At 47.7% G+C, this 20,924-nt stretch overlaps 10 non-coding genes and 1 pseudogene across 10 annotated transcripts; all 11 read left to right on the forward strand.

Moving 5' to 3' along the window:
- Nucleotides 1-4,687: 4,687 nt before the first annotated feature.
- On the forward strand, nucleotides 4,688-4,867 carry LOC142688354 (U2 spliceosomal RNA; annotated as a pseudogene).
- A 1,301-nt stretch (nucleotides 4,868-6,168) lies between these two features.
- On the forward strand, nucleotides 6,169-6,359 carry LOC142688265 (U2 spliceosomal RNA). The gene has a single exon (XR_012857409.1). It is a non-coding gene; the product is annotated as a U2 spliceosomal RNA (small nuclear RNA).
- Nucleotides 6,360-7,664: 1,305 nt separating this feature from the next.
- Nucleotides 7,665-7,855, forward strand: LOC142688266 (U2 spliceosomal RNA). The gene has a single exon (XR_012857410.1). It is a non-coding gene; the product is annotated as a U2 spliceosomal RNA (small nuclear RNA).
- A 1,301-nt stretch (nucleotides 7,856-9,156) lies between these two features.
- On the forward strand, nucleotides 9,157-9,347 carry LOC142688267 (U2 spliceosomal RNA). Its single transcript, XR_012857411.1, has one exon. It is a non-coding gene; the product is annotated as a U2 spliceosomal RNA (small nuclear RNA).
- Nucleotides 9,348-10,648: 1,301 nt separating this feature from the next.
- Nucleotides 10,649-10,839, forward strand: LOC142688268 (U2 spliceosomal RNA). Its single transcript, XR_012857412.1, has one exon. It is a non-coding gene; the product is annotated as a U2 spliceosomal RNA (small nuclear RNA).
- Nucleotides 10,840-12,140: 1,301 nt separating this feature from the next.
- LOC142688269 (U2 spliceosomal RNA) lies at nucleotides 12,141-12,331 on the forward strand. Its single transcript, XR_012857413.1, has one exon. It is a non-coding gene; the product is annotated as a U2 spliceosomal RNA (small nuclear RNA).
- A 1,301-nt stretch (nucleotides 12,332-13,632) lies between these two features.
- Nucleotides 13,633-13,823, forward strand: LOC142688271 (U2 spliceosomal RNA). Its single transcript, XR_012857415.1, has one exon. It is a non-coding gene; the product is annotated as a U2 spliceosomal RNA (small nuclear RNA).
- A 1,301-nt stretch (nucleotides 13,824-15,124) lies between these two features.
- On the forward strand, nucleotides 15,125-15,315 carry LOC142688273 (U2 spliceosomal RNA). The gene has a single exon (XR_012857416.1). It is a non-coding gene; the product is annotated as a U2 spliceosomal RNA (small nuclear RNA).
- Nucleotides 15,316-16,616: 1,301 nt separating this feature from the next.
- Nucleotides 16,617-16,807, forward strand: LOC142688274 (U2 spliceosomal RNA). Its single transcript, XR_012857417.1, has one exon. It is a non-coding gene; the product is annotated as a U2 spliceosomal RNA (small nuclear RNA).
- Nucleotides 16,808-18,112: 1,305 nt separating this feature from the next.
- On the forward strand, nucleotides 18,113-18,303 carry LOC142688275 (U2 spliceosomal RNA). The gene has a single exon (XR_012857418.1). It is a non-coding gene; the product is annotated as a U2 spliceosomal RNA (small nuclear RNA).
- Nucleotides 18,304-19,604: 1,301 nt separating this feature from the next.
- On the forward strand, nucleotides 19,605-19,795 carry LOC142688276 (U2 spliceosomal RNA). Its single transcript, XR_012857419.1, has one exon. It is a non-coding gene; the product is annotated as a U2 spliceosomal RNA (small nuclear RNA).
- Nucleotides 19,796-20,924: the final 1,129 nt, after the last annotated feature.

A 20,924-nucleotide genomic window follows, 5' to 3' on the forward strand; every position in this document is an offset into this window, starting at 1 on the left:
AGCCGATTACCCTCCACCTCTTCAACCCCTTCACGGAGCTGGCGCATGTGGTGGCCTTCCTGCAGCGATACTGTAGCAGCGTCAGAGGAGGCAACAAGCTGAGGAACGTCTTCGGGATCCCCAACGGCAAGCTTCGTTTCTGGGTGAGATTTCGTCCAGACCCTGAGGGAATCGGTGGAGTTTGTCACCCTCCTGCCTCCTTCTCCCTTGGAGGAAACAGAGGATATCTGGTCTACCCAGGCCAGCCCAAGTACTGCAGGCAGTGTCTCAACTTCGGGCACACCAAGGAGTCCTGCCCGACTGGTCGCTGCTGCCGGAACTGTGGAAGCGCGAGCCATGATGCTGGGCACTGTTCCCAACCTCGCACCTGTGACCTGTGTGGCTCCAAAGAACATTTGGTGCGAGCCTGCCCCAGAGGAATGATGACGAATCGTAGCTACGCTGATGCCGCCCGATCGGGACGAGGGCCCATCTTCCTGGAGGTCCAGCTGGCAGAGGCAGAGCCTGAGGCACCCGCAAATGAGCTACCTATGGCCCAGGCTCTGACCCTCTTGCCGCCTCTGAATTGTCCTGGCCTGGTGCCAGCTTCTACATCAGATTCTCTGAAGGACTTGCCTGCTGTTTCCCAGACGGATGCTGTTCCAGCTTCTTCTTCGTTGAGCCAGGTTACAGAGCTGCAGAAGCCGGCTGAGGTCTCCCCTGCTCCAAGGGTTGAGGCTCCCTCGCCACAGCACACCGCATCATCTGCTACAGAGATTGAAGAGTTCCTTTCTTCTTTCCAGTCCGACACAGAGGAAAGTGGCATGACCATCGTATGGGCGGATACAGAGCCGGCGGGTATGGACCTCTCTGCACCCACTACCTCTGGGTCTGTGATATCACCTACTCCCCATCAGGATCTAGATCGATCTGTTTTCTCCGTTGTGAAGGCCCGTCGCAAGCCTGGTAAGGACGGAGCAGGCCCTCCAAAGAAAAAGATGATGGACTCCATTGCCAGTCCCAACCGCTACAGTGCCTTATCCTGCTCTTCTGAAGAGGACACGGCTCTTCCGCATCACCAGGACCCGCCTCTAATTTCCCCGTCTTCCGAATTTCTGGACTCCGTTGGCGTTCAACTTCTACAGGAGGTATGTGGCTTTTCCGAAGGCCCTCCTTGACTGGTTTAGTACTTTTTAACTGTATATAGTTTATTCTAATGTTACGGGTACTTTCCCTAAATGTCAGGGGTATTGCCTCGACAAACAGACGGGCTGCTGTTTTAGACTTTTTACGTACTCAGCCTGTGGACCTGATTTGCCTCCAGGAATGTGCTTTAAATGTTATGCCCTCTAATTTGGAGTGGCAAGCTGGGCCAGCTTACTGGGCTCCTTCAGACTTAACTAGAAATACTGGAGTCGGGGTTCTTCTCAAATCTTCTGTGATAAACTGTTTCCATCATACTGTTTTAATACCAGGTCGGCTTCAGCAACTCGACATGGACTTGTCCGGGACTCCTTTTCGATTATTTAATGTTTATGCCCCTGCAAACAAGGCTGACCGTTTAGAATTTTTTCATAATTTAAAGGTTTTCCTGCCAGGTACTTTACCAACTGTACTTGCAGGAGATTTCAATAGTATCATTGACACTAGAGGGCGCTGTGGTACTACAAATAACTGTAAACTGGACAGCACTGGAACTTTGCTAAATTCTATCTTACAGGATTTCTCCTTAAAGGACATTTGTGCTGTTCCACATCACTCTGACCCTATTTACACCTACTATGCTGATCATGGCAAGGTGAAATCACGCATTGACTTTATGTTTTGCACATCTCATTTTACAGTTATGCAATTTTCCATTGTTAATGTTGGTTTTTCTGACCATGTGGGTTTATTATGTGATGTGTCCTTACAAGGTGCCATTGTGCAAGGCAAGGGGTTTTGGAAACTCAACAACTTACTTTTAGGGGAACCCGATGTTCATAAATTGTTTGAAATGCAATTTAATGTATGGGTTTCAAAGGAAACCTCCTTCGCCTCACCTCTGTTGTGGTGGGATTGGATAAAAGTAAATGTTGCCTCCTTCTTCCAGCGTTACGGCAGAAGTTTGGCCAAGCAGCATAGAAGGCAATATACCAAACTAATCAACAACCTTGTGGTTTTGGGGAAATTACAAAGAGAAGGGATTGATGTTTATGACGAATTACAAACTGCCAAACAGGCTTTCAATGACACCCTTGCCCGACGGGGTAAAAGCATTATGTTTCGTGCTAAGGTGCAGCATATGGAGGAAAATGAGTGCTGCACCAGGTATTTCTTTAAAAAATCTGTTCGTGTTCATTCTGTGTTCAAAACTGTTTTAGATGACCAAGGCAATGAGGTGCAGGGCCCAGGTGTGGGACCTGTTATATCTAACTTTTACTCTGCATTGTATTCTAATCGTGATGCTGCTTCAAGTGAAGAAATTGATGACTATTGTTCTGTCCTTGATAAGCAGGTCCATGATACCGCTGTCCCCTCCTTAGTGGCACCTGTGACGGAGGAAGAAGTTCTGAATACCTTAAAGTCCATGCAGAATAATAAGACCCCAGGTTTAGATGGATTATCTAAGGAATTTTATATTACCTTTTGGGACATCATCAAAATAGTTTTTGTCCAAATCATTCACTTGATTATTTCTACAGGGGAATTATCTGCTTCTATGAAGAATGGAGTGATTACTTTATTGTATAAGAAGGGTGACCGTAGGGATGTCAAAAACTGGCGCCCTATTACATTACTCAATGTTGATTATAAGGTGGTGGCGAAAATTCTCACATCCAGACTTAGCGCTGTGTTACCAGATCTTATCGGGCCTGCTCAGACATGTGCAGTGCCTGGTAGGCGTATTCATGAAAACCTTTTGCTAGTTAGGGATATTATTCATATGTCTTTATCTAATCGTTCGCTATTAGTTCTTACTTCCATTGATCTGCAAAAAGCGTATGACACAGTTTCACATCAATTTTTATTTTCTGTTTTACGTGCTTTTGGTATCCCTGCACAGATGCTGCGAGTCATTCAAAGTATGTATTCGGAGGTTACTAGCTGTGTTCAAGTTAATGGTTCCCTAGGCGACCCTTTTACGGTTTCTTCTGGGGTGCGGCAGGGGTGCCCTTTGTCGCCAGTACTTTTCATAAGTGTCATGGAAACTTTTATTCAGTCTGTTATTAAAGATAAAATAATAAAAGGTTTCTTTCTCCCAGGGTCTCAAGGTGAGGCAGTAAAATTACTGGCCTATATGGATGATGTGGTGTTGGTTAACACATCCCAAGCGGACCTGAATAGAGCAAAATTACATTTACGTATTTTCTGTAATGTGTCTGCCATGTCTGTAAACTGGGATAAATGCAAATACTCAACGTTTGCGGCTGTCACACCTGTACAAGACACACAGGTGCCCCATGACCCACAGGGACTGACTATTCTGGGGGTTCATTATGATCAGGCGTTAAAAGGTAGCCAATCCTTTCAGAAGTTGGGTGAAAGAGTAACACAGAAGCTGAACTTCTATAAGACCAGGCAAATGTCTCTTTTTGGGAAGGTGCTCATAATAAAGGCAGTCATCTTGCCCATGATTTTTTATCTCACCTGTGTTTTCACTCCCTCCAGCAGGTGGATACAGCAAATGACCAGAATATTGTGTATCTTTCTATGGGGGTCAAAAGCTGAGAAAGTTGCTCGTGTCAAATGTCTGAAATTACCCATTAACGGTGGTCTACATTTTCCTGACATTGCTTTTCTATCTCACATGCACTCCTGGTTATTAATACACAAGTTAGTACTATCTAAAAGATGGGCCGGTCACATGATCCGATATTTGGGTGGCTGGATGTTTCATAAATGGGGTTGGTTACCGTTAGATAGAACCAAACCTTGGGCCTTTGTTGCGCCTCCTTTTTACTTTGCACTACAATATTTCAAGAATAAATATAATCTAGAATCCTTGGGATTATTAAGCACCAGTAAAATTCATATTCTGAAATGGTACCGGAAGGATGAAATTGTAACGAACATAGCTGACCTGTCTAGCTCTCAGGCTAAAAATGCATGGAAAATGGTCAGTGCTTTGCCAGTGTCACCCAAACAAAGGGAGGTGACATGGTTATCCTTTCATGAGGCTCTTCCAACAAAGGCGTTCTTAAAACGCAGAGATATGGCGCCATCTGAACAGTGTCCGAGGGAAAATTGCGGTGACATAGAAACCGTATTTCACTTGCTTTATGGTTGTCCCTATGCCAAACAGGTCATTGCTAAGTTAAAGCGTTTGTTTTTAGAACTTACTGGCATCTCTTCTGCCTCTGTCAGCATGTTACTTTATGGGGTAGGCCTTACAATGTCTGTGCAACACAGACTAGTGTGGATGTTCACTATTGCCCTGCGTGAAACTTTATGGGACTCACGAAATATTCTGGTTTATAAAAAAGACAAAATGTCTGTTGATGACTGTATTAAATTGTTTCTCAGTAGATTGTATTTTATGTACAAGCTTGATTGTAAACGTTCTGGGTCAGATTCTGAGGGGATCTGGAAGGTTAAGAAATGGAAACATTGGGTGTGATTATTTTGTACATTACTTGTGTGAACTGAAACGATTGTATGACACTGACATTGTTCTGATTGTATTATGATGTATATTGTACTTGTATTTTGTTTCAATTGATAAATAAAAACTTTTGTAAAAAAAAAAAAAAAATCTGTTCTTATCAGTTTAATATCTGATACGTCCCCTATCTGGGGACCATATATTAAATGGATTTTTAGAACAGGGAGATGGAAATAGAGCTTGCTCTGTCCACTCCACGCATTGACCTGGTATTGCAGTATTTCCAGGACCGGTGCACCCTTCCCTTATGTGTTGACTAAAATCAGATTCCAAAAGTGCTATTTGTGTTTGCTATTGTTTTTGTCTTTCTGATGGGATCTCCCCTTTTAATCCCATTATTTCAACACCTGTTGGACAATGCATTTGTACAGTCATGTGTGATAATGAGCTCATTTATTAAATGCAATTAATTAATACATTGCCACCTCTTGTTGTGTGTGTGTCTTCTGTGTTTCTGTGTTTCCGGCATTTCACATTGGAACAGCTCATTCACCTTCCTTGTCTTCTCTCCGCCCTCCCTCCTAGGTAGGTTAAAGAGCTGCACCTGAGCCAGCCACTGATTGATGCAGCACCACAGTCAAATAGCGGAGTGGAGTAGGGGAACAGCAAACAGCCATTAAAGCCGCCCGCCCGCCCGCCCGCCCGCCTGCCTGCCTGCCTGCCTGCCTGCCCGCCACAATGGACCTACCTGTGTACACTACATGGATGTGATGGAATGTACTGTCGTCCCTACATTTCAAGAAGAAGTAAGAATTGCAGTTGCAACAAAGCCTTGCTTGCCTACAAAGAGAGCAGCAATTTGGATTTGTTACTATGTTACCTAGAAGAATAACAAACTGTGCAAGGATGGAGGTTGTAGGAGCAAAGAGAAGTTGTCTGTAAAGTTGGTGGATGCTTATTTTCCATTTTGCAGTCCCTTGTCTCCCTCTTGTGGCCTCCTGGAGGCAAATAAATGTGCAAAAAAAAGACAGCCTGGCGGCCGGCTGTTGCAGTGTTGCCCTCTCAGGCAACACTGAGTGACTGACTGAGCCGCACCGTCTTATATAAAGTTCAGACGGAACTTTGCACGTGTCATAGTGGAGCCCTCAGGATTCCAGAGCCAGCTTTCTGACATCATAATGGGGCCTGCCTCAGAGATAAAAGCCTGGGCCCAGGCAGTGTTGGTCAGTGCTGCTCAGCAGGCAGCACCGGACTGGACTGGATTAAAGCTGATACAAGGTGTGAAGGAACAAGGGGTGGCTGTGGGCATGCACTTGCTGCCGCTGCCAGTGTTTATCTGCATGGCAGGAGGGCATTTGGGCGTTGCCAGGAAGGCGTTTTTATGTAGATTCCTCCTCTTTCAGCACTGCATTGTGGTGCAAGCAAAAGAAGCAAATCCTGTGTAGCTTCCTCTCCGGCCTTTATTCACCTCCCGCTTAGTAGCTGTAAATGTGTGTGAGCCTGCAGGGCCCCATGGAATTGCCTAGGAGTAGGCTGAATCAATCGCTGCAAGGGGTGAACAGCAGTATGGGACAGGCTCGGGCAAGGCAAGGGCCGCTCGGGTTATCGCTTCTCGGCCTTTTGGCTAAGATCAAGTGTAGTATCTGTTCTTATCAGTTTAATATCTGATACGTCCCCTATCTGGGGACCATATATTAAATGGATTTTTAGAACAGGGAGATGGAAATAGAGCTTGCTCTGTCCACTCCACGCATTGACCTGGTATTGCAGTATTTCCAGGACCGGTGCACCCTTCCCTTATGTGTTGACTAAAATCAGATTCCAAAAGTGCTATTTGTGTTTGCTATTGTTTTTGTCTTTCTGATGGGATCTCCCCTTTTAATCCCATTATTTCAACACCTGTTGGACAATGCATTTGTACAGTCATGTGTGATAATGAGCTCATTTATTAAATGCAATTAATTAATACATTGCCACCTCTTGTTGTGTGTGTGTCTTCTGTGTTTCTGTGTTTCCGGCATTTCACATTGGAACAGCTCATTCACCTTCCTTGTCTTCTCTCCGCCCTCCCTCCTAGGTAGGTTAAAGAGCTGCACCTGAGCCAGCCACTGATTGATGCAGCACCACAGTCAAATAGCGGAGTGGAGTAGGGGAACAGCAAACAGCCATTAAAGCCGCCCGCCCGCCCGCCCGCCCGCCTGCCTGCCTGCCTGCCTGCCTGCCTGCCCGCCACAATGGACCTACCTGTGTACACTACATGGATGTGATGGAATGTACTGTCGTCCCTACATTTCAAGAAGAAGTAAGAATTGCAGTTGCAACAAAGCCTTGCTTGCCTACAAAGAGAGCAGCAATTTGGATTTGTTACTATGTTACCTAGAAGAATAACAAACTGTGCAAGGATGGAGGTTGTAGGAGCAAAGAGAAGTTGTCTGTAAAGTTGGTGGATGCTTATTTTCCATTTTGCAGTCCCTTGTCTCCCTCTTGTGGCCTCCTGGAGGCAAATAAATGTGCAAAAAAAAGACAGCCTGGCGGCCGGCTGTTGCAGTGTTGCCCTCTCAGGCAACACTGAGTGACTGACTGAGCCGCACCGTCTTATATAAAGTTCAGACGGAACTTTGCACGTGTCATAGTGGAGCCCTCAGGATTCCAGAGCCAGCTTTCTGACATCATAATGGGGCCTGCCTCAGAGATAAAAGCCTGGGCCCAGGCAGTGTTGGTCAGTGCTGCTCAGCAGGCAGCACCGGACTGGACTGGATTAAAGCTGATACAAGGTGTGAAGGAACAAGGGGTGGCTGTGGGCATGCACTTGCTGCCGCTGCCAGTGTTTATCTGCATGGCAGGAGGGCATTTGGGCGTTGCCAGGAAGGCGTTTTTATGTAGATTCCTCCTCTTTCAGCACTGCATTGTGGTGCAAGCAAAAGAAGCAAATCCTGTGTAGCTTCCTCTCCGGCCTTTATTCACCTCCCGCTTAGTAGCTGTAAATGTGTGTGAGCCTGCAGGGCCCCATGGAATTGCCTAGGAGTAGGCTGAATCAATCGCTGCAAGGGGTGAACAGCAGTATGGGACAGGCTCGGGCAAGGCAAGGGCCGCTCGGGTTATCGCTTCTCGGCCTTTTGGCTAAGATCAAGTGTAGTATCTGTTCTTATCAGTTTAATATCTGATACGTCCCCTATCTGGGGACCATATATTAAATGGATTTTTAGAACAGGGAGATGGAAATAGAGCTTGCTCTGTCCACTCCACGCATTGACCTGGTATTGCAGTATTTCCAGGACCGGTGCACCCTTCCCTTATGTGTTGACTAAAATCAGATTCCAAAAGTGCTATTTGTGTTTGCTATTGTTTTTGTCTTTCTGATGGGATCTCCCCTTTTAATCCCATTATTTCAACACCTGTTGGACAATGCATTTGTACAGTCATGTGTGATAATGAGCTCATTTATTAAATGCAATTAATTAATACATTGCCACCTCTTGTTGTGTGTGTGTCTTCTGTGTTTCTGTGTTTCCGGCATTTCACATTGGAACAGCTCATTCACCTTCCTTGTCTTCTCTCCGCCCTCCCTCCTAGGTAGGTTAAAGAGCTGCACCTGAGCCAGCCACTGATTGATGCAGCACCACAGTCAAATAGCGGAGTGGAGTAGGGGAACAGCAAACAGCCATTAAAGCCGCCCGCCCGCCCGCCCGCCCGCCTGCCTGCCTGCCTGCCTGCCTGCCCGCCACAATGGACCTACCTGTGTACACTACATGGATGTGATGGAATGTACTGTCGTCCCTACATTTCAAGAAGAAGTAAGAATTGCAGTTGCAACAAAGCCTTGCTTGCCTACAAAGAGAGCAGCAATTTGGATTTGTTACTATGTTACCTAGAAGAATAACAAACTGTGCAAGGATGGAGGTTGTAGGAGCAAAGAGAAGTTGTCTGTAAAGTTGGTGGATGCTTATTTTCCATTTTGCAGTCCCTTGTCTCCCTCTTGTGGCCTCCTGGAGGCAAATAAATGTGCAAAAAAAAGACAGCCTGGCGGCCGGCTGTTGCAGTGTTGCCCTCTCAGGCAACACTGAGTGACTGACTGAGCCGCACCGTCTTATATAAAGTTCAGACGGAACTTTGCACGTGTCATAGTGGAGCCCTCAGGATTCCAGAGCCAGCTTTCTGACATCATAATGGGGCCTGCCTCAGAGATAAAAGCCTGGGCCCAGGCAGTGTTGGTCAGTGCTGCTCAGCAGGCAGCACCGGACTGGACTGGATTAAAGCTGATACAAGGTGTGAAGGAACAAGGGGTGGCTGTGGGCATGCACTTGCTGCCGCTGCCAGTGTTTATCTGCATGGCAGGAGGGCATTTGGGCGTTGCCAGGAAGGCGTTTTTATGTAGATTCCTCCTCTTTCAGCACTGCATTGTGGTGCAAGCAAAAGAAGCAAATCCTGTGTAGCTTCCTCTCCGGCCTTTATTCACCTCCCGCTTAGTAGCTGTAAATGTGTGTGAGCCTGCAGGGCCCCATGGAATTGCCTAGGAGTAGGCTGAATCAATCGCTGCAAGGGGTGAACAGCAGTATGGGACAGGCTCGGGCAAGGCAAGGGCCGCTCGGGTTATCGCTTCTCGGCCTTTTGGCTAAGATCAAGTGTAGTATCTGTTCTTATCAGTTTAATATCTGATACGTCCCCTATCTGGGGACCATATATTAAATGGATTTTTAGAACAGGGAGATGGAAATAGAGCTTGCTCTGTCCACTCCACGCATTGACCTGGTATTGCAGTATTTCCAGGACCGGTGCACCCTTCCCTTATGTGTTGACTAAAATCAGATTCCAAAAGTGCTATTTGTGTTTGCTATTGTTTTTGTCTTTCTGATGGGATCTCCCCTTTTAATCCCATTATTTCAACACCTGTTGGACAATGCATTTGTACAGTCATGTGTGATAATGAGCTCATTTATTAAATGCAATTAATTAATACATTGCCACCTCTTGTTGTGTGTGTGTCTTCTGTGTTTCTGTGTTTCCGGCATTTCACATTGGAACAGCTCATTCACCTTCCTTGTCTTCTCTCCGCCCTCCCTCCTAGGTAGGTTAAAGAGCTGCACCTGAGCCAGCCACTGATTGATGCAGCACCACAGTCAAATAGCGGAGTGGAGTAGGGGAACAGCAAACAGCCATTAAAGCCGCCCGCCCGCCCGCCCGCCCGCCTGCCTGCCTGCCTGCCTGCCTGCCCGCCACAATGGACCTACCTGTGTACACTACATGGATGTGATGGAATGTACTGTCGTCCCTACATTTCAAGAAGAAGTAAGAATTGCAGTTGCAACAAAGCCTTGCTTGCCTACAAAGAGAGCAGCAATTTGGATTTGTTACTATGTTACCTAGAAGAATAACAAACTGTGCAAGGATGGAGGTTGTAGGAGCAAAGAGAAGTTGTCTGTAAAGTTGGTGGATGCTTATTTTCCATTTTGCAGTCCCTTGTCTCCCTCTTGTGGCCTCCTGGAGGCAAATAAATGTGCAAAAAAAAGACAGCCTGGCGGCCGGCTGTTGCAGTGTTGCCCTCTCAGGCAACACTGAGTGACTGACTGAGCCGCACCGTCTTATATAAAGTTCAGACGGAACTTTGCACGTGTCATAGTGGAGCCCTCAGGATTCCAGAGCCAGCTTTCTGACATCATAATGGGGCCTGCCTCAGAGATAAAAGCCTGGGCCCAGGCAGTGTTGGTCAGTGCTGCTCAGCAGGCAGCACCGGACTGGACTGGATTAAAGCTGATACAAGGTGTGAAGGAACAAGGGGTGGCTGTGGGCATGCACTTGCTGCCGCTGCCAGTGTTTATCTGCATGGCAGGAGGGCATTTGGGCGTTGCCAGGAAGGCGTTTTTATGTAGATTCCTCCTCTTTCAGCACTGCATTGTGGTGCAAGCAAAAGAAGCAAATCCTGTGTAGCTTCCTCTCCGGCCTTTATTCACCTCCCGCTTAGTAGCTGTAAATGTGTGTGAGCCTGCAGGGCCCCATGGAATTGCCTAGGAGTAGGCTGAATCAATCGCTGCAAGGGGTGAACAGCAGTATGGGACAGGCTCGGGCAAGGCAAGGGCCGCTCGGGTTATCGCTTCTCGGCCTTTTGGCTAAGATCAAGTGTAGTATCTGTTCTTATCAGTTTAATATCTGATACGTCCCCTATCTGGGGACCATATATTAAATGGATTTTTAGAACAGGGAGATGGAAATAGAGCTTGCTCTGTCCACTCCACGCATTGACCTGGTATTGCAGTATTTCCAGGACCGGTGCACCCTTCCCTTATGTGTTGACTAAAATCAGATTCCAAAAGTGCTATTTGTGTTTGCTATTGTTTTTGTCTTTCTGATGGGATCTCCCCTTTTAATCCCATTATTTCAACACCTGTTGGACAATGCATTTGTACAGTCATGTGTGATAATGAGCTCATTTATTAAATGCAATTAATTAATACATTGCCACCTCTTGTTGTGTGTGTGTCTTCTGTGTTTCTGTGTTTCCGGCATTTCACATTGGAACAGCTCATTCACCTTCCTTGTCTTCTCTCCGCCCTCCCTCCTAGGTAGGTTAAAGAGCTGCACCTGAGCCAGCCACTGATTGATGCAGCACCACAGTCAAATAGCGGAGTGGAGTAGGGGAACAGCAAACAGCCATTAAAGCCGCCCGCCCGCCCGCCCGCCCGCCTGCCTGCCTGCCTGCCTGCCTGCCCGCCACAATGGACCTACCTGTGTACACTACATGGATGTGATGGAATGTACTGTCGTCCCTACATTTCAAGAAGAAGTAAGAATTGCAGTTGCAACAAAGCCTTGCTTGCCTACAAAGAGAGCAGCAATTTGGATTTGTTACTATGTTACCTAGAAGAATAACAAACTGTGCAAGGATGGAGGTTGTAGGAGCAAAGAGAAGTTGTCTGTAAAGTTGGTGGATGCTTATTTTCCATTTTGCAGTCCCTTGTCTCCCTCTTGTGGCCTCCTGGAGGCAAATAAATGTGCAAAAAAAAGACAGCCTGGCGGCCGGCTGTTGCAGTGTTGCCCTCTCAGGCAACACTGAGTGACTGACTGAGCCGCACCGTCTTATATAAAGTTCAGACGGAACTTTGCACGTGTCATAGTGGAGCCCTCAGGATTCCAGAGCCAGCTTTCTGACATCATAATGGGGCCTGCCTCAGAGATAAAAGCCTGGGCCCAGGCAGTGTTGGTCAGTGCTGCTCAGCAGGCAGCACCGGACTGGACTGGATTAAAGCTGATACAAGGTGTGAAGGAACAAGGGGTGGCTGTGGGCATGCACTTGCTGCCGCTGCCAGTGTTTATCTGCATGGCAGGAGGGCATTTGGGCGTTGCCAGGAAGGCGTTTTTATGTAGATTCCTCCTCTTTCAGCACTGCATTGTGGTGCAAGCAAAAGAAGCAAATCCTGTGTAGCTTCCTCTCCGGCCTTTATTCACCTCCCGCTTAGTAGCTGTAAATGTGTGTGAGCCTGCAGGGCCCCATGGAATTGCCTAGGAGTAGGCTGAATCAATCGCTGCAAGGGGTGAACAGCAGTATGGGACAGGCTCGGGCAAGGCAAGGGCCGCTCGGGTTATCGCTTCTCGGCCTTTTGGCTAAGATCAAGTGTAGTATCTGTTCTTATCAGTTTAATATCTGATACGTCCCCTATCTGGGGACCATATATTAAATGGATTTTTAGAACAGGGAGATGGAAATAGAGCTTGCTCTGTCCACTCCACGCATTGACCTGGTATTGCAGTATTTCCAGGACCGGTGCACCCTTCCCTTATGTGTTGACTAAAATCAGATTCCAAAAGTGCTATTTGTGTTTGCTATTGTTTTTGTCTTTCTGATGGGATCTCCCCTTTTAATCCCATTATTTCAACACCTGTTGGACAATGCATTTGTACAGTCATGTGTGATAATGAGCTCATTTATTAAATGCAATTAATTAATACATTGCCACCTCTTGTTGTGTGTGTGTCTTCTGTGTTTCTGTGTTTCCGGCATTTCACATTGGAACAGCTCATTCACCTTCCTTGTCTTCTCTCCGCCCTCCCTCCTAGGTAGGTTAAAGAGCTGCACCTGAGCCAGCCACTGATTGATGCAGCACCACAGTCAAATAGCGGAGTGGAGTAGGGGAACAGCAAACAGCCATTAAAGCCGCCCGCCCGCCCGCCCGCCCGCCTGCCTGCCTGCCTGCCTGCCTGCCCGCCACAATGGACCTACCTGTGTACACTACATGGATGTGATGGAATGTACTGTCGTCCCTACATTTCAAGAAGAAGTAAGAATTGCAGTTGCAACAAAGCCTTGCTTGCCTACAAAGAGAGCAGCAATTTGGATTTGTTACTATGTTACCTAGAAGAATAACAAACTGTGCAAGGATGGAGGTTGTAGGAGCAAAGAGAAGTTGTCTGTAAAGTTGGTGGATGCTTATTTTCCATTTTGCAGTCCCTTGTCTCCCTCTTGTGGCCTCCTGGAGGCAAATAAATGTGCAAAAAAAAGACAGCCTGGCGGCCGGCTGTTGCAGTGTTGCCCTCTCAGGCAACACTGAGTGACTGACTGAGCCGCACCGTCTTATATAAAGTTCAGACGGAACTTTGCACGTGTCATAGTGGAGCCCTCAGGATTCCAGAGCCAGCTTTCTGACATCATAATGGGGCCTGCCTCAGAGATAAAAGCCTGGGCCCAGGCAGTGTTGGTCAGTGCTGCTCAGCAGGCAGCACCGGACTGGACTGGATTAAAGCTGATACAAGGTGTGAAGGAACAAGGGGTGGCTGTGGGCATGCACTTGCTGCCGCTGCCAGTGTTTATCTGCATGGCAGGAGGGCATTTGGGCGTTGCCAGGAAGGCGTTTTTATGTAGATTCCTCCTCTTTCAGCACTGCATTGTGGTGCAAGCAAAAGAAGCAAATCCTGTGTAGCTTCCTCTCCGGCCTTTATTCACCTCCCGCTTAGTAGCTGTAAATGTGTGTGAGCCTGCAGGGCCCCATGGAATTGCCTAGGAGTAGGCTGAATCAATCGCTGCAAGGGGTGAACAGCAGTATGGGACAGGCTCGGGCAAGGCAAGGGCCGCTCGGGTTATCGCTTCTCGGCCTTTTGGCTAAGATCAAGTGTAGTATCTGTTCTTATCAGTTTAATATCTGATACGTCCCCTATCTGGGGACCATATATTAAATGGATTTTTAGAACAGGGAGATGGAAATAGAGCTTGCTCTGTCCACTCCACGCATTGACCTGGTATTGCAGTATTTCCAGGACCGGTGCACCCTTCCCTTATGTGTTGACTAAAATCAGATTCCAAAAGTGCTATTTGTGTTTGCTATTGTTTTTGTCTTTCTGATGGGATCTCCCCTTTTAATCCCATTATTTCAACACCTGTTGGACAATGCATTTGTACAGTCATGTGTGATAATGAGCTCATTTATTAAATGCAATTAATTAATACATTGCCACCTCTTGTTGTGTGTGTGTCTTCTGTGTTTCTGTGTTTCCGGCATTTCACATTGGAACAGCTCATTCACCTTCCTTGTCTTCTCTCCGCCCTCCCTCCTAGGTAGGTTAAAGAGCTGCACCTGAGCCAGCCACTGATTGATGCAGCACCACAGTCAAATAGCGGAGTGGAGTAGGGGAACAGCAAACAGCCATTAAAGCCGCCCGCCCGCCCGCCCGCCCGCCTGCCTGCCTGCCTGCCTGCCTGCCCGCCACAATGGACCTACCTGTGTACACTACATGGATGTGATGGAATGTACTGTCGTCCCTACATTTCAAGAAGAAGTAAGAATTGCAGTTGCAACAAAGCCTTGCTTGCCTACAAAGAGAGCAGCAATTTGGATTTGTTACTATGTTACCTAGAAGAATAACAAACTGTGCAAGGATGGAGGTTGTAGGAGCAAAGAGAAGTTGTCTGTAAAGTTGGTGGATGCTTATTTTCCATTTTGCAGTCCCTTGTCTCCCTCTTGTGGCCTCCTGGAGGCAAATAAATGTGCAAAAAAAAGACAGCCTGGCGGCCGGCTGTTGCAGTGTTGCCCTCTCAGGCAACACTGAGTGACTGACTGAGCCGCACCGTCTTATATAAAGTTCAGACGGAACTTTGCACGTGTCATAGTGGAGCCCTCAGGATTCCAGAGCCAGCTTTCTGACATCATAATGGGGCCTGCCTCAGAGATAAAAGCCTGGGCCCAGGCAGTGTTGGTCAGTGCTGCTCAGCAGGCAGCACCGGACTGGACTGGATTAAAGCTGATACAAGGTGTGAAGGAACAAGGGGTGGCTGTGGGCATGCACTTGCTGCCGCTGCCAGTGTTTATCTGCATGGCAGGAGGGCATTTGGGCGTTGCCAGGAAGGCGTTTTTATGTAGATTCCTCCTCTTTCAGCACTGCATTGTGGTGCAAGCAAAAGAAGCAAATCCTGTGTAGCTTCCTCTCCGGCCTTTATTCACCTCCCGCTTAGTAGCTGTAAATGTGTGTGAGCCTGCAGGGCCCCATGGAATTGCCTAGGAGTAGGCTGAATCAATCGCTGCAAGGGGTGAACAGCAGTATGGGACAGGCTCGGGCAAGGCAAGGGCCGCTCGGGTTATCGCTTCTCGGCCTTTTGGCTAAGATCAAGTGTAGTATCTGTTCTTATCAGTTTAATATCTGATACGTCCCCTATCTGGGGACCATATATTAAATGGATTTTTAGAACAGGGAGATGGAAATAGAGCTTGCTCTGTCCACTCCACGCATTGACCTGGTATTGCAGTATTTCCAGGACCGGTGCACCCTTCCCTTATGTGTTGACTAAAATCAGATTCCAAAAGTGCTATTTGTGTTTGCTATTGTTTTTGTCTTTCTGATGGGATCTCCCCTTTTAATCCCATTATTTCAACACCTGTTGGACAATGCATTTGTACAGTCATGTGTGATAATGAGCTCATTTATTAAATGCAATTAATTAATACATTGCCACCTCTTGTTGTGTGTGTGTCTTCTGTGTTTCTGTGTTTCCGGCATTTCACATTGGAACAGCTCATTCACCTTCCTTGTCTTCTCTCCGCCCTCCCTCCTAGGTAGGTTAAAGAGCTGCACCTGAGCCAGCCACTGATTGATGCAGCACCACAGTCAAATAGCGGAGTGGAGTAGGGGAACAGCAAACAGCCATTAAAGCCGCCCGCCCGCCCGCCCGCCCGCCTGCCTGCCTGCCTGCCTGCCTGCCCGCCACAATGGACCTACCTGTGTACACTACATGGATGTGATGGAATGTACTGTCGTCCCTACATTTCAAGAAGAAGTAAGAATTGCAGTTGCAACAAAGCCTTGCTTGCCTACAAAGAGAGCAGCAATTTGGATTTGTTACTATGTTACCTAGAAGAATAACAAACTGTGCAAGGATGGAGGTTGTAGGAGCAAAGAGAAGTTGTCTGTAAAGTTGGTGGATGCTTATTTTCCATTTTGCAGTCCCTTGTCTCCCTCTTGTGGCCTCCTGGAGGCAAATAAATGTGCAAAAAAAAGACAGCCTGGCGGCCGGCTGTTGCAGTGTTGCCCTCTCAGGCAACACTGAGTGACTGACTGAGCCGCACCGTCTTATATAAAGTTCAGACGGAACTTTGCACGTGTCATAGTGGAGCCCTCAGGATTCCAGAGCCAGCTTTCTGACATCATAATGGGGCCTGCCTCAGAGATAAAAGCCTGGGCCCAGGCAGTGTTGGTCAGTGCTGCTCAGCAGGCAGCACCGGACTGGACTGGATTAAAGCTGATACAAGGTGTGAAGGAACAAGGGGTGGCTGTGGGCATGCACTTGCTGCCGCTGCCAGTGTTTATCTGCATGGCAGGAGGGCATTTGGGCGTTGCCAGGAAGGCGTTTTTATGTAGATTCCTCCTCTTTCAGCACTGCATTGTGGTGCAAGCAAAAGAAGCAAATCCTGTGTAGCTTCCTCTCCGGCCTTTATTCACCTCCCGCTTAGTAGCTGTAAATGTGTGTGAGCCTGCAGGGCCCCATGGAATTGCCTAGGAGTAGGCTGAATCAATCGCTGCAAGGGGTGAACAGCAGTATGGGACAGGCTCGGGCAAGGCAAGGGCCGCTCGGGTTATCGCTTCTCGGCCTTTTGGCTAAGATCAAGTGTAGTATCTGTTCTTATCAGTTTAATATCTGATACGTCCCCTATCTGGGGACCATATATTAAATGGATTTTTAGAACAGGGAGATGGAAATAGAGCTTGCTCTGTCCACTCCACGCATTGACCTGGTATTGCAGTATTTCCAGGACCGGTGCACCCTTCCCTTATGTGTTGACTAAAATCAGATTCCAAAAGTGCTATTTGTGTTTGCTATTGTTTTTGTCTTTCTGATGGGATCTCCCCTTTTAATCCCATTATTTCAACACCTGTTGGACAATGCATTTGTACAGTCATGTGTGATAATGAGCTCATTTATTAAATGCAATTAATTAATACATTGCCACCTCTTGTTGTGTGTGTGTCTTCTGTGTTTCTGTGTTTCCGGCATTTCACATTGGAACAGCTCATTCACCTTCCTTGTCTTCTCTCCGCCCTCCCTCCTAGGTAGGTTAAAGAGCTGCACCTGAGCCAGCCACTGATTGATGCAGCACCACAGTCAAATAGCGGAGTGGAGTAGGGGAACAGCAAACAGCCATTAAAGCCGCCCGCCCGCCCGCCCGCCCGCCCGCCTGCCTGCCTGCCTGCCTGCCTGCCCGCCACAATGGACCTACCTGTGTACACTACATGGATGTGATGGAATGTACTGTCGTCCCTACATTTCAAGAAGAAGTAAGAATTGCAGTTGCAACAAAGCCTTGCTTGCCTACAAAGAGAGCAGCAATTTGGATTTGTTACTATGTTACCTAGAAGAATAACAAACTGTGCAAGGATGGAGGTTGTAGGAGCAAAGAGAAGTTGTCTGTAAAGTTGGTGGATGCTTATTTTCCATTTTGCAGTCCCTTGTCTCCCTCTTGTGGCCTCCTGGAGGCAAATAAATGTGCAAAAAAAAGACAGCCTGGCGGCCGGCTGTTGCAGTGTTGCCCTCTCAGGCAACACTGAGTGACTGACTGAGCCGCACCGTCTTATATAAAGTTCAGACGGAACTTTGCACGTGTCATAGTGGAGCCCTCAGGATTCCAGAGCCAGCTTTCTGACATCATAATGGGGCCTGCCTCAGAGATAAAAGCCTGGGCCCAGGCAGTGTTGGTCAGTGCTGCTCAGCAGGCAGCACCGGACTGGACTGGATTAAAGCTGATACAAGGTGTGAAGGAACAAGGGGTGGCTGTGGGCATGCACTTGCTGCCGCTGCCAGTGTTTATCTGCATGGCAGGAGGGCATTTGGGCGTTGCCAGGAAGGCGTTTTTATGTAGATTCCTCCTCTTTCAGCACTGCATTGTGGTGCAAGCAAAAGAAGCAAATCCTGTGTAGCTTCCTCTCCGGCCTTTATTCACCTCCCGCTTAGTAGCTGTAAATGTGTGTGAGCCTGCAGGGCCCCATGGAATTGCCTAGGAGTAGGCTGAATCAATCGCTGCAAGGGGTGAACAGCAGTATGGGACAGGCTCGGGCAAGGCAAGGGCCGCTCGGGTTATCGCTTCTCGGCCTTTTGGCTAAGATCAAGTGTAGTATCTGTTCTTATCAGTTTAATATCTGATACGTCCCCTATCTGGGGACCATATATTAAATGGATTTTTAGAACAGGGAGATGGAAATAGAGCTTGCTCTGTCCACTCCACGCATTGACCTGGTATTGCAGTATTTCCAGGACCGGTGCACCCTTCCCTTATGTGTTGACTAAAATCAGATTCCAAAAGTGCTATTTGTGTTTGCTATTGTTTTTGTCTTTCTGATGGGATCTCCCCTTTTAATCCCATTATTTCAACACCTGTTGGACAATGCATTTGTACAGTCATGTGTGATAATGAGCTCATTTATTAAATGCAATTAATTAATACATTGCCACCTCTTGTTGTGTGTGTGTCTTCTGTGTTTCTGTGTTTCCGGCATTTCACATTGGAACAGCTCATTCACCTTCCTTGTCTTCTCTCCGCCCTCCCTCCTAGGTAGGTTAAAGAGCTGCACCTGAGCCAGCCACTGATTGATGCAGCACCACAGTCAAATAGCGGAGTGGAGTAGGGGAACAGCAAACAGCCATTAAAGCCGCCCGCCCGCCCGCCCGCCCGCCTGCCTGCCTGCCTGCCTGCCTGCCCGCCACAATGGACCTACCTGTGTACACTACATGGATGTGATGGAATGTACTGTCGTCCCTACATTTCAAGAAGAAGTAAGAATTGCAGTTGCAACAAAGCCTTGCTTGCCTACAAAGAGAGCAGCAATTTGGATTTGTTACTATGTTACCTAGAAGAATAACAAACTGTGCAAGGATGGAGGTTGTAGGAGCAAAGAGAAGTTGTCTGTAAAGTTGGTGGATGCTTATTTTCCATTTTGCAGTCCCTTGTCTCCCTCTTGTGGCCTCCTGGAGGCAAATAAATGTGCAAAAAAAAGACAGCCTGGCGGCCGGCTGTTGCAGTGTTGCCCTCTCAGGCAACACTGAGTGACTGACTGAGCCGCACCGTCTTATATAAAGTTCAGACGGAACTTTGCACGTGTCATAGTGGAGCCCTCAGGATTCCAGAGCCAGCTTTCTGACATCATAATGGGGCCTGCCTCAGAGATAAAAGCCTGGGCCCAGGCAGTGTTGGTCAGTGCTGCTCAGCAGGCAGCACCGGACTGGACTGGATTAAAGCTGATACAAGGTGTGAAGGAACAAGGGGTGGCTGTGGGCATGCACTTGCTGCCGCTGCCAGTGTTTATCTGCATGGCAGGAGGGCATTTGGGCGTTGCCAGGAAGGCGTTTTTATGTAGATTCCTCCTCTTTCAGCACTGCATTGTGGTGCAAGCAAAAGAAGCAAATCCTGTGTAGCTTCCTCTCCGGCCTTTATTCACCTCCCGCTTAGTAGCTGTAAATGTGTGTGAGCCTGCAGGGCCCCATGGAATTGCCTAGGAGTAGGCTGAATCAATCGCTGCAAGGGGTGAACAGCAGTATGGGACAGGCTCGGGCAAGGCAAGGGCCGCTCGGGTTATCGCTTCTCGGCCTTTTGGCTAAGATCAAGTGTAGTATCTGTTCTTATCAGTTTAATATCTGATACGTCCCCTATCTGGGGACCATATATTAAATGGATTTTTAGAACAGGGAGATGGAAATAGAGCTTGCTCTGTCCACTCCACGCATTGACCTGGTATTGCAGTATTTCCAGGACCGGTGCACCCTTCCCTTATGTGTTGACTAAAATCAGATTCCAAAAGTGCTATTTGTGTTTGCTATTGTTTTTGTCTTTCTGATGGGATCTCCCCTTTTAATCCCATTATTTCAACACCTGTTGGACAATGCATTTGTACAGTCATGTGTGATAATGAGCTCATTTATTAAATGCAATTAATTAATACATTGCCACCTCTTGTTGTGTGTGTGTCTTCTGTGTTTCTGTGTTTCCGGCATTTCACATTGGAACAGCTCATTCACCTTCCTTGTCTTCTCTCCGCCCTCCCTCCTAGGTAGGTTAAAGAGCTGCACCTGAGCCAGCCACTGATTGATGCAGCACCACAGTCAAATAGCGGAGTGGAGTAGGGGAACAGCAAACAGCCATTAAAGCCGCCCGCCCGCCCGCCCGCCCGCCTGCCTGCCTGCCTGCCTGCCTGCCCGCCACAATGGACCTACCTGTGTACACTACATGGATGTGATGGAATGTACTGTCGTCCCTACATTTCAAGAAGAAGTAAGAATTGCAGTTGCAACAAAGCCTTGCTTGCCTACAAAGAGAGCAGCAATTTGGATTTGTTACTATGTTACCTAGAAGAATAACAAACTGTGCAAGGATGGAGGTTGTAGGAGCAAAGAGAAGTTGTCTGTAAAGTTGGTGGATGCTTATTTTCCATTTTGCAGTCCCTTGTCTCCCTCTTGTGGCCTCCTGGAGGCAAATAAATGTGCAAAAAAAAGACAGCCTGGCGGCCGGCTGTTGCAGTGTTGCCCTCTCAGGCAACACTGAGTGACTGACTGAGCCGCACCGTCTTATATAAAGTTCAGACGGAACTTTGCACGTGTCATAGTGGAGCCCTCAGGATTCCAGAGCCAGCTTTCTGACATCATAATGGGGCCTGCCTCAGAGATAAAAGCCTGGGCCCAGGCAGTGTTGGTCAGTGCTGCTCAGCAGGCAGCACCGGACTGGACTGGATTAAAGCTGATACAAGGTGTGAAGGAACAAGGGGTGGCTGTGGGCATGCACTTGCTGCCGCTGCCAGTGTTTATCTGCATGGCAGGAGGGCATTTGGGCGTTGCCAGGAAGGCGTTTTTATGTAGATTCCTCCTCTTTCAGCACTGCATTGTGGTGCAAGCAAAAGAAGC

This window comes from Rhinoderma darwinii (genome assembly GCF_050947455.1).
Source record: "Rhinoderma darwinii isolate aRhiDar2 chromosome 5 unlocalized genomic scaffold, aRhiDar2.hap1 SUPER_5_unloc_25, whole genome shotgun sequence".
Classification (NCBI taxonomy): domain Eukaryota; kingdom Metazoa; phylum Chordata; class Amphibia; order Anura; family Rhinodermatidae; genus Rhinoderma; species Rhinoderma darwinii.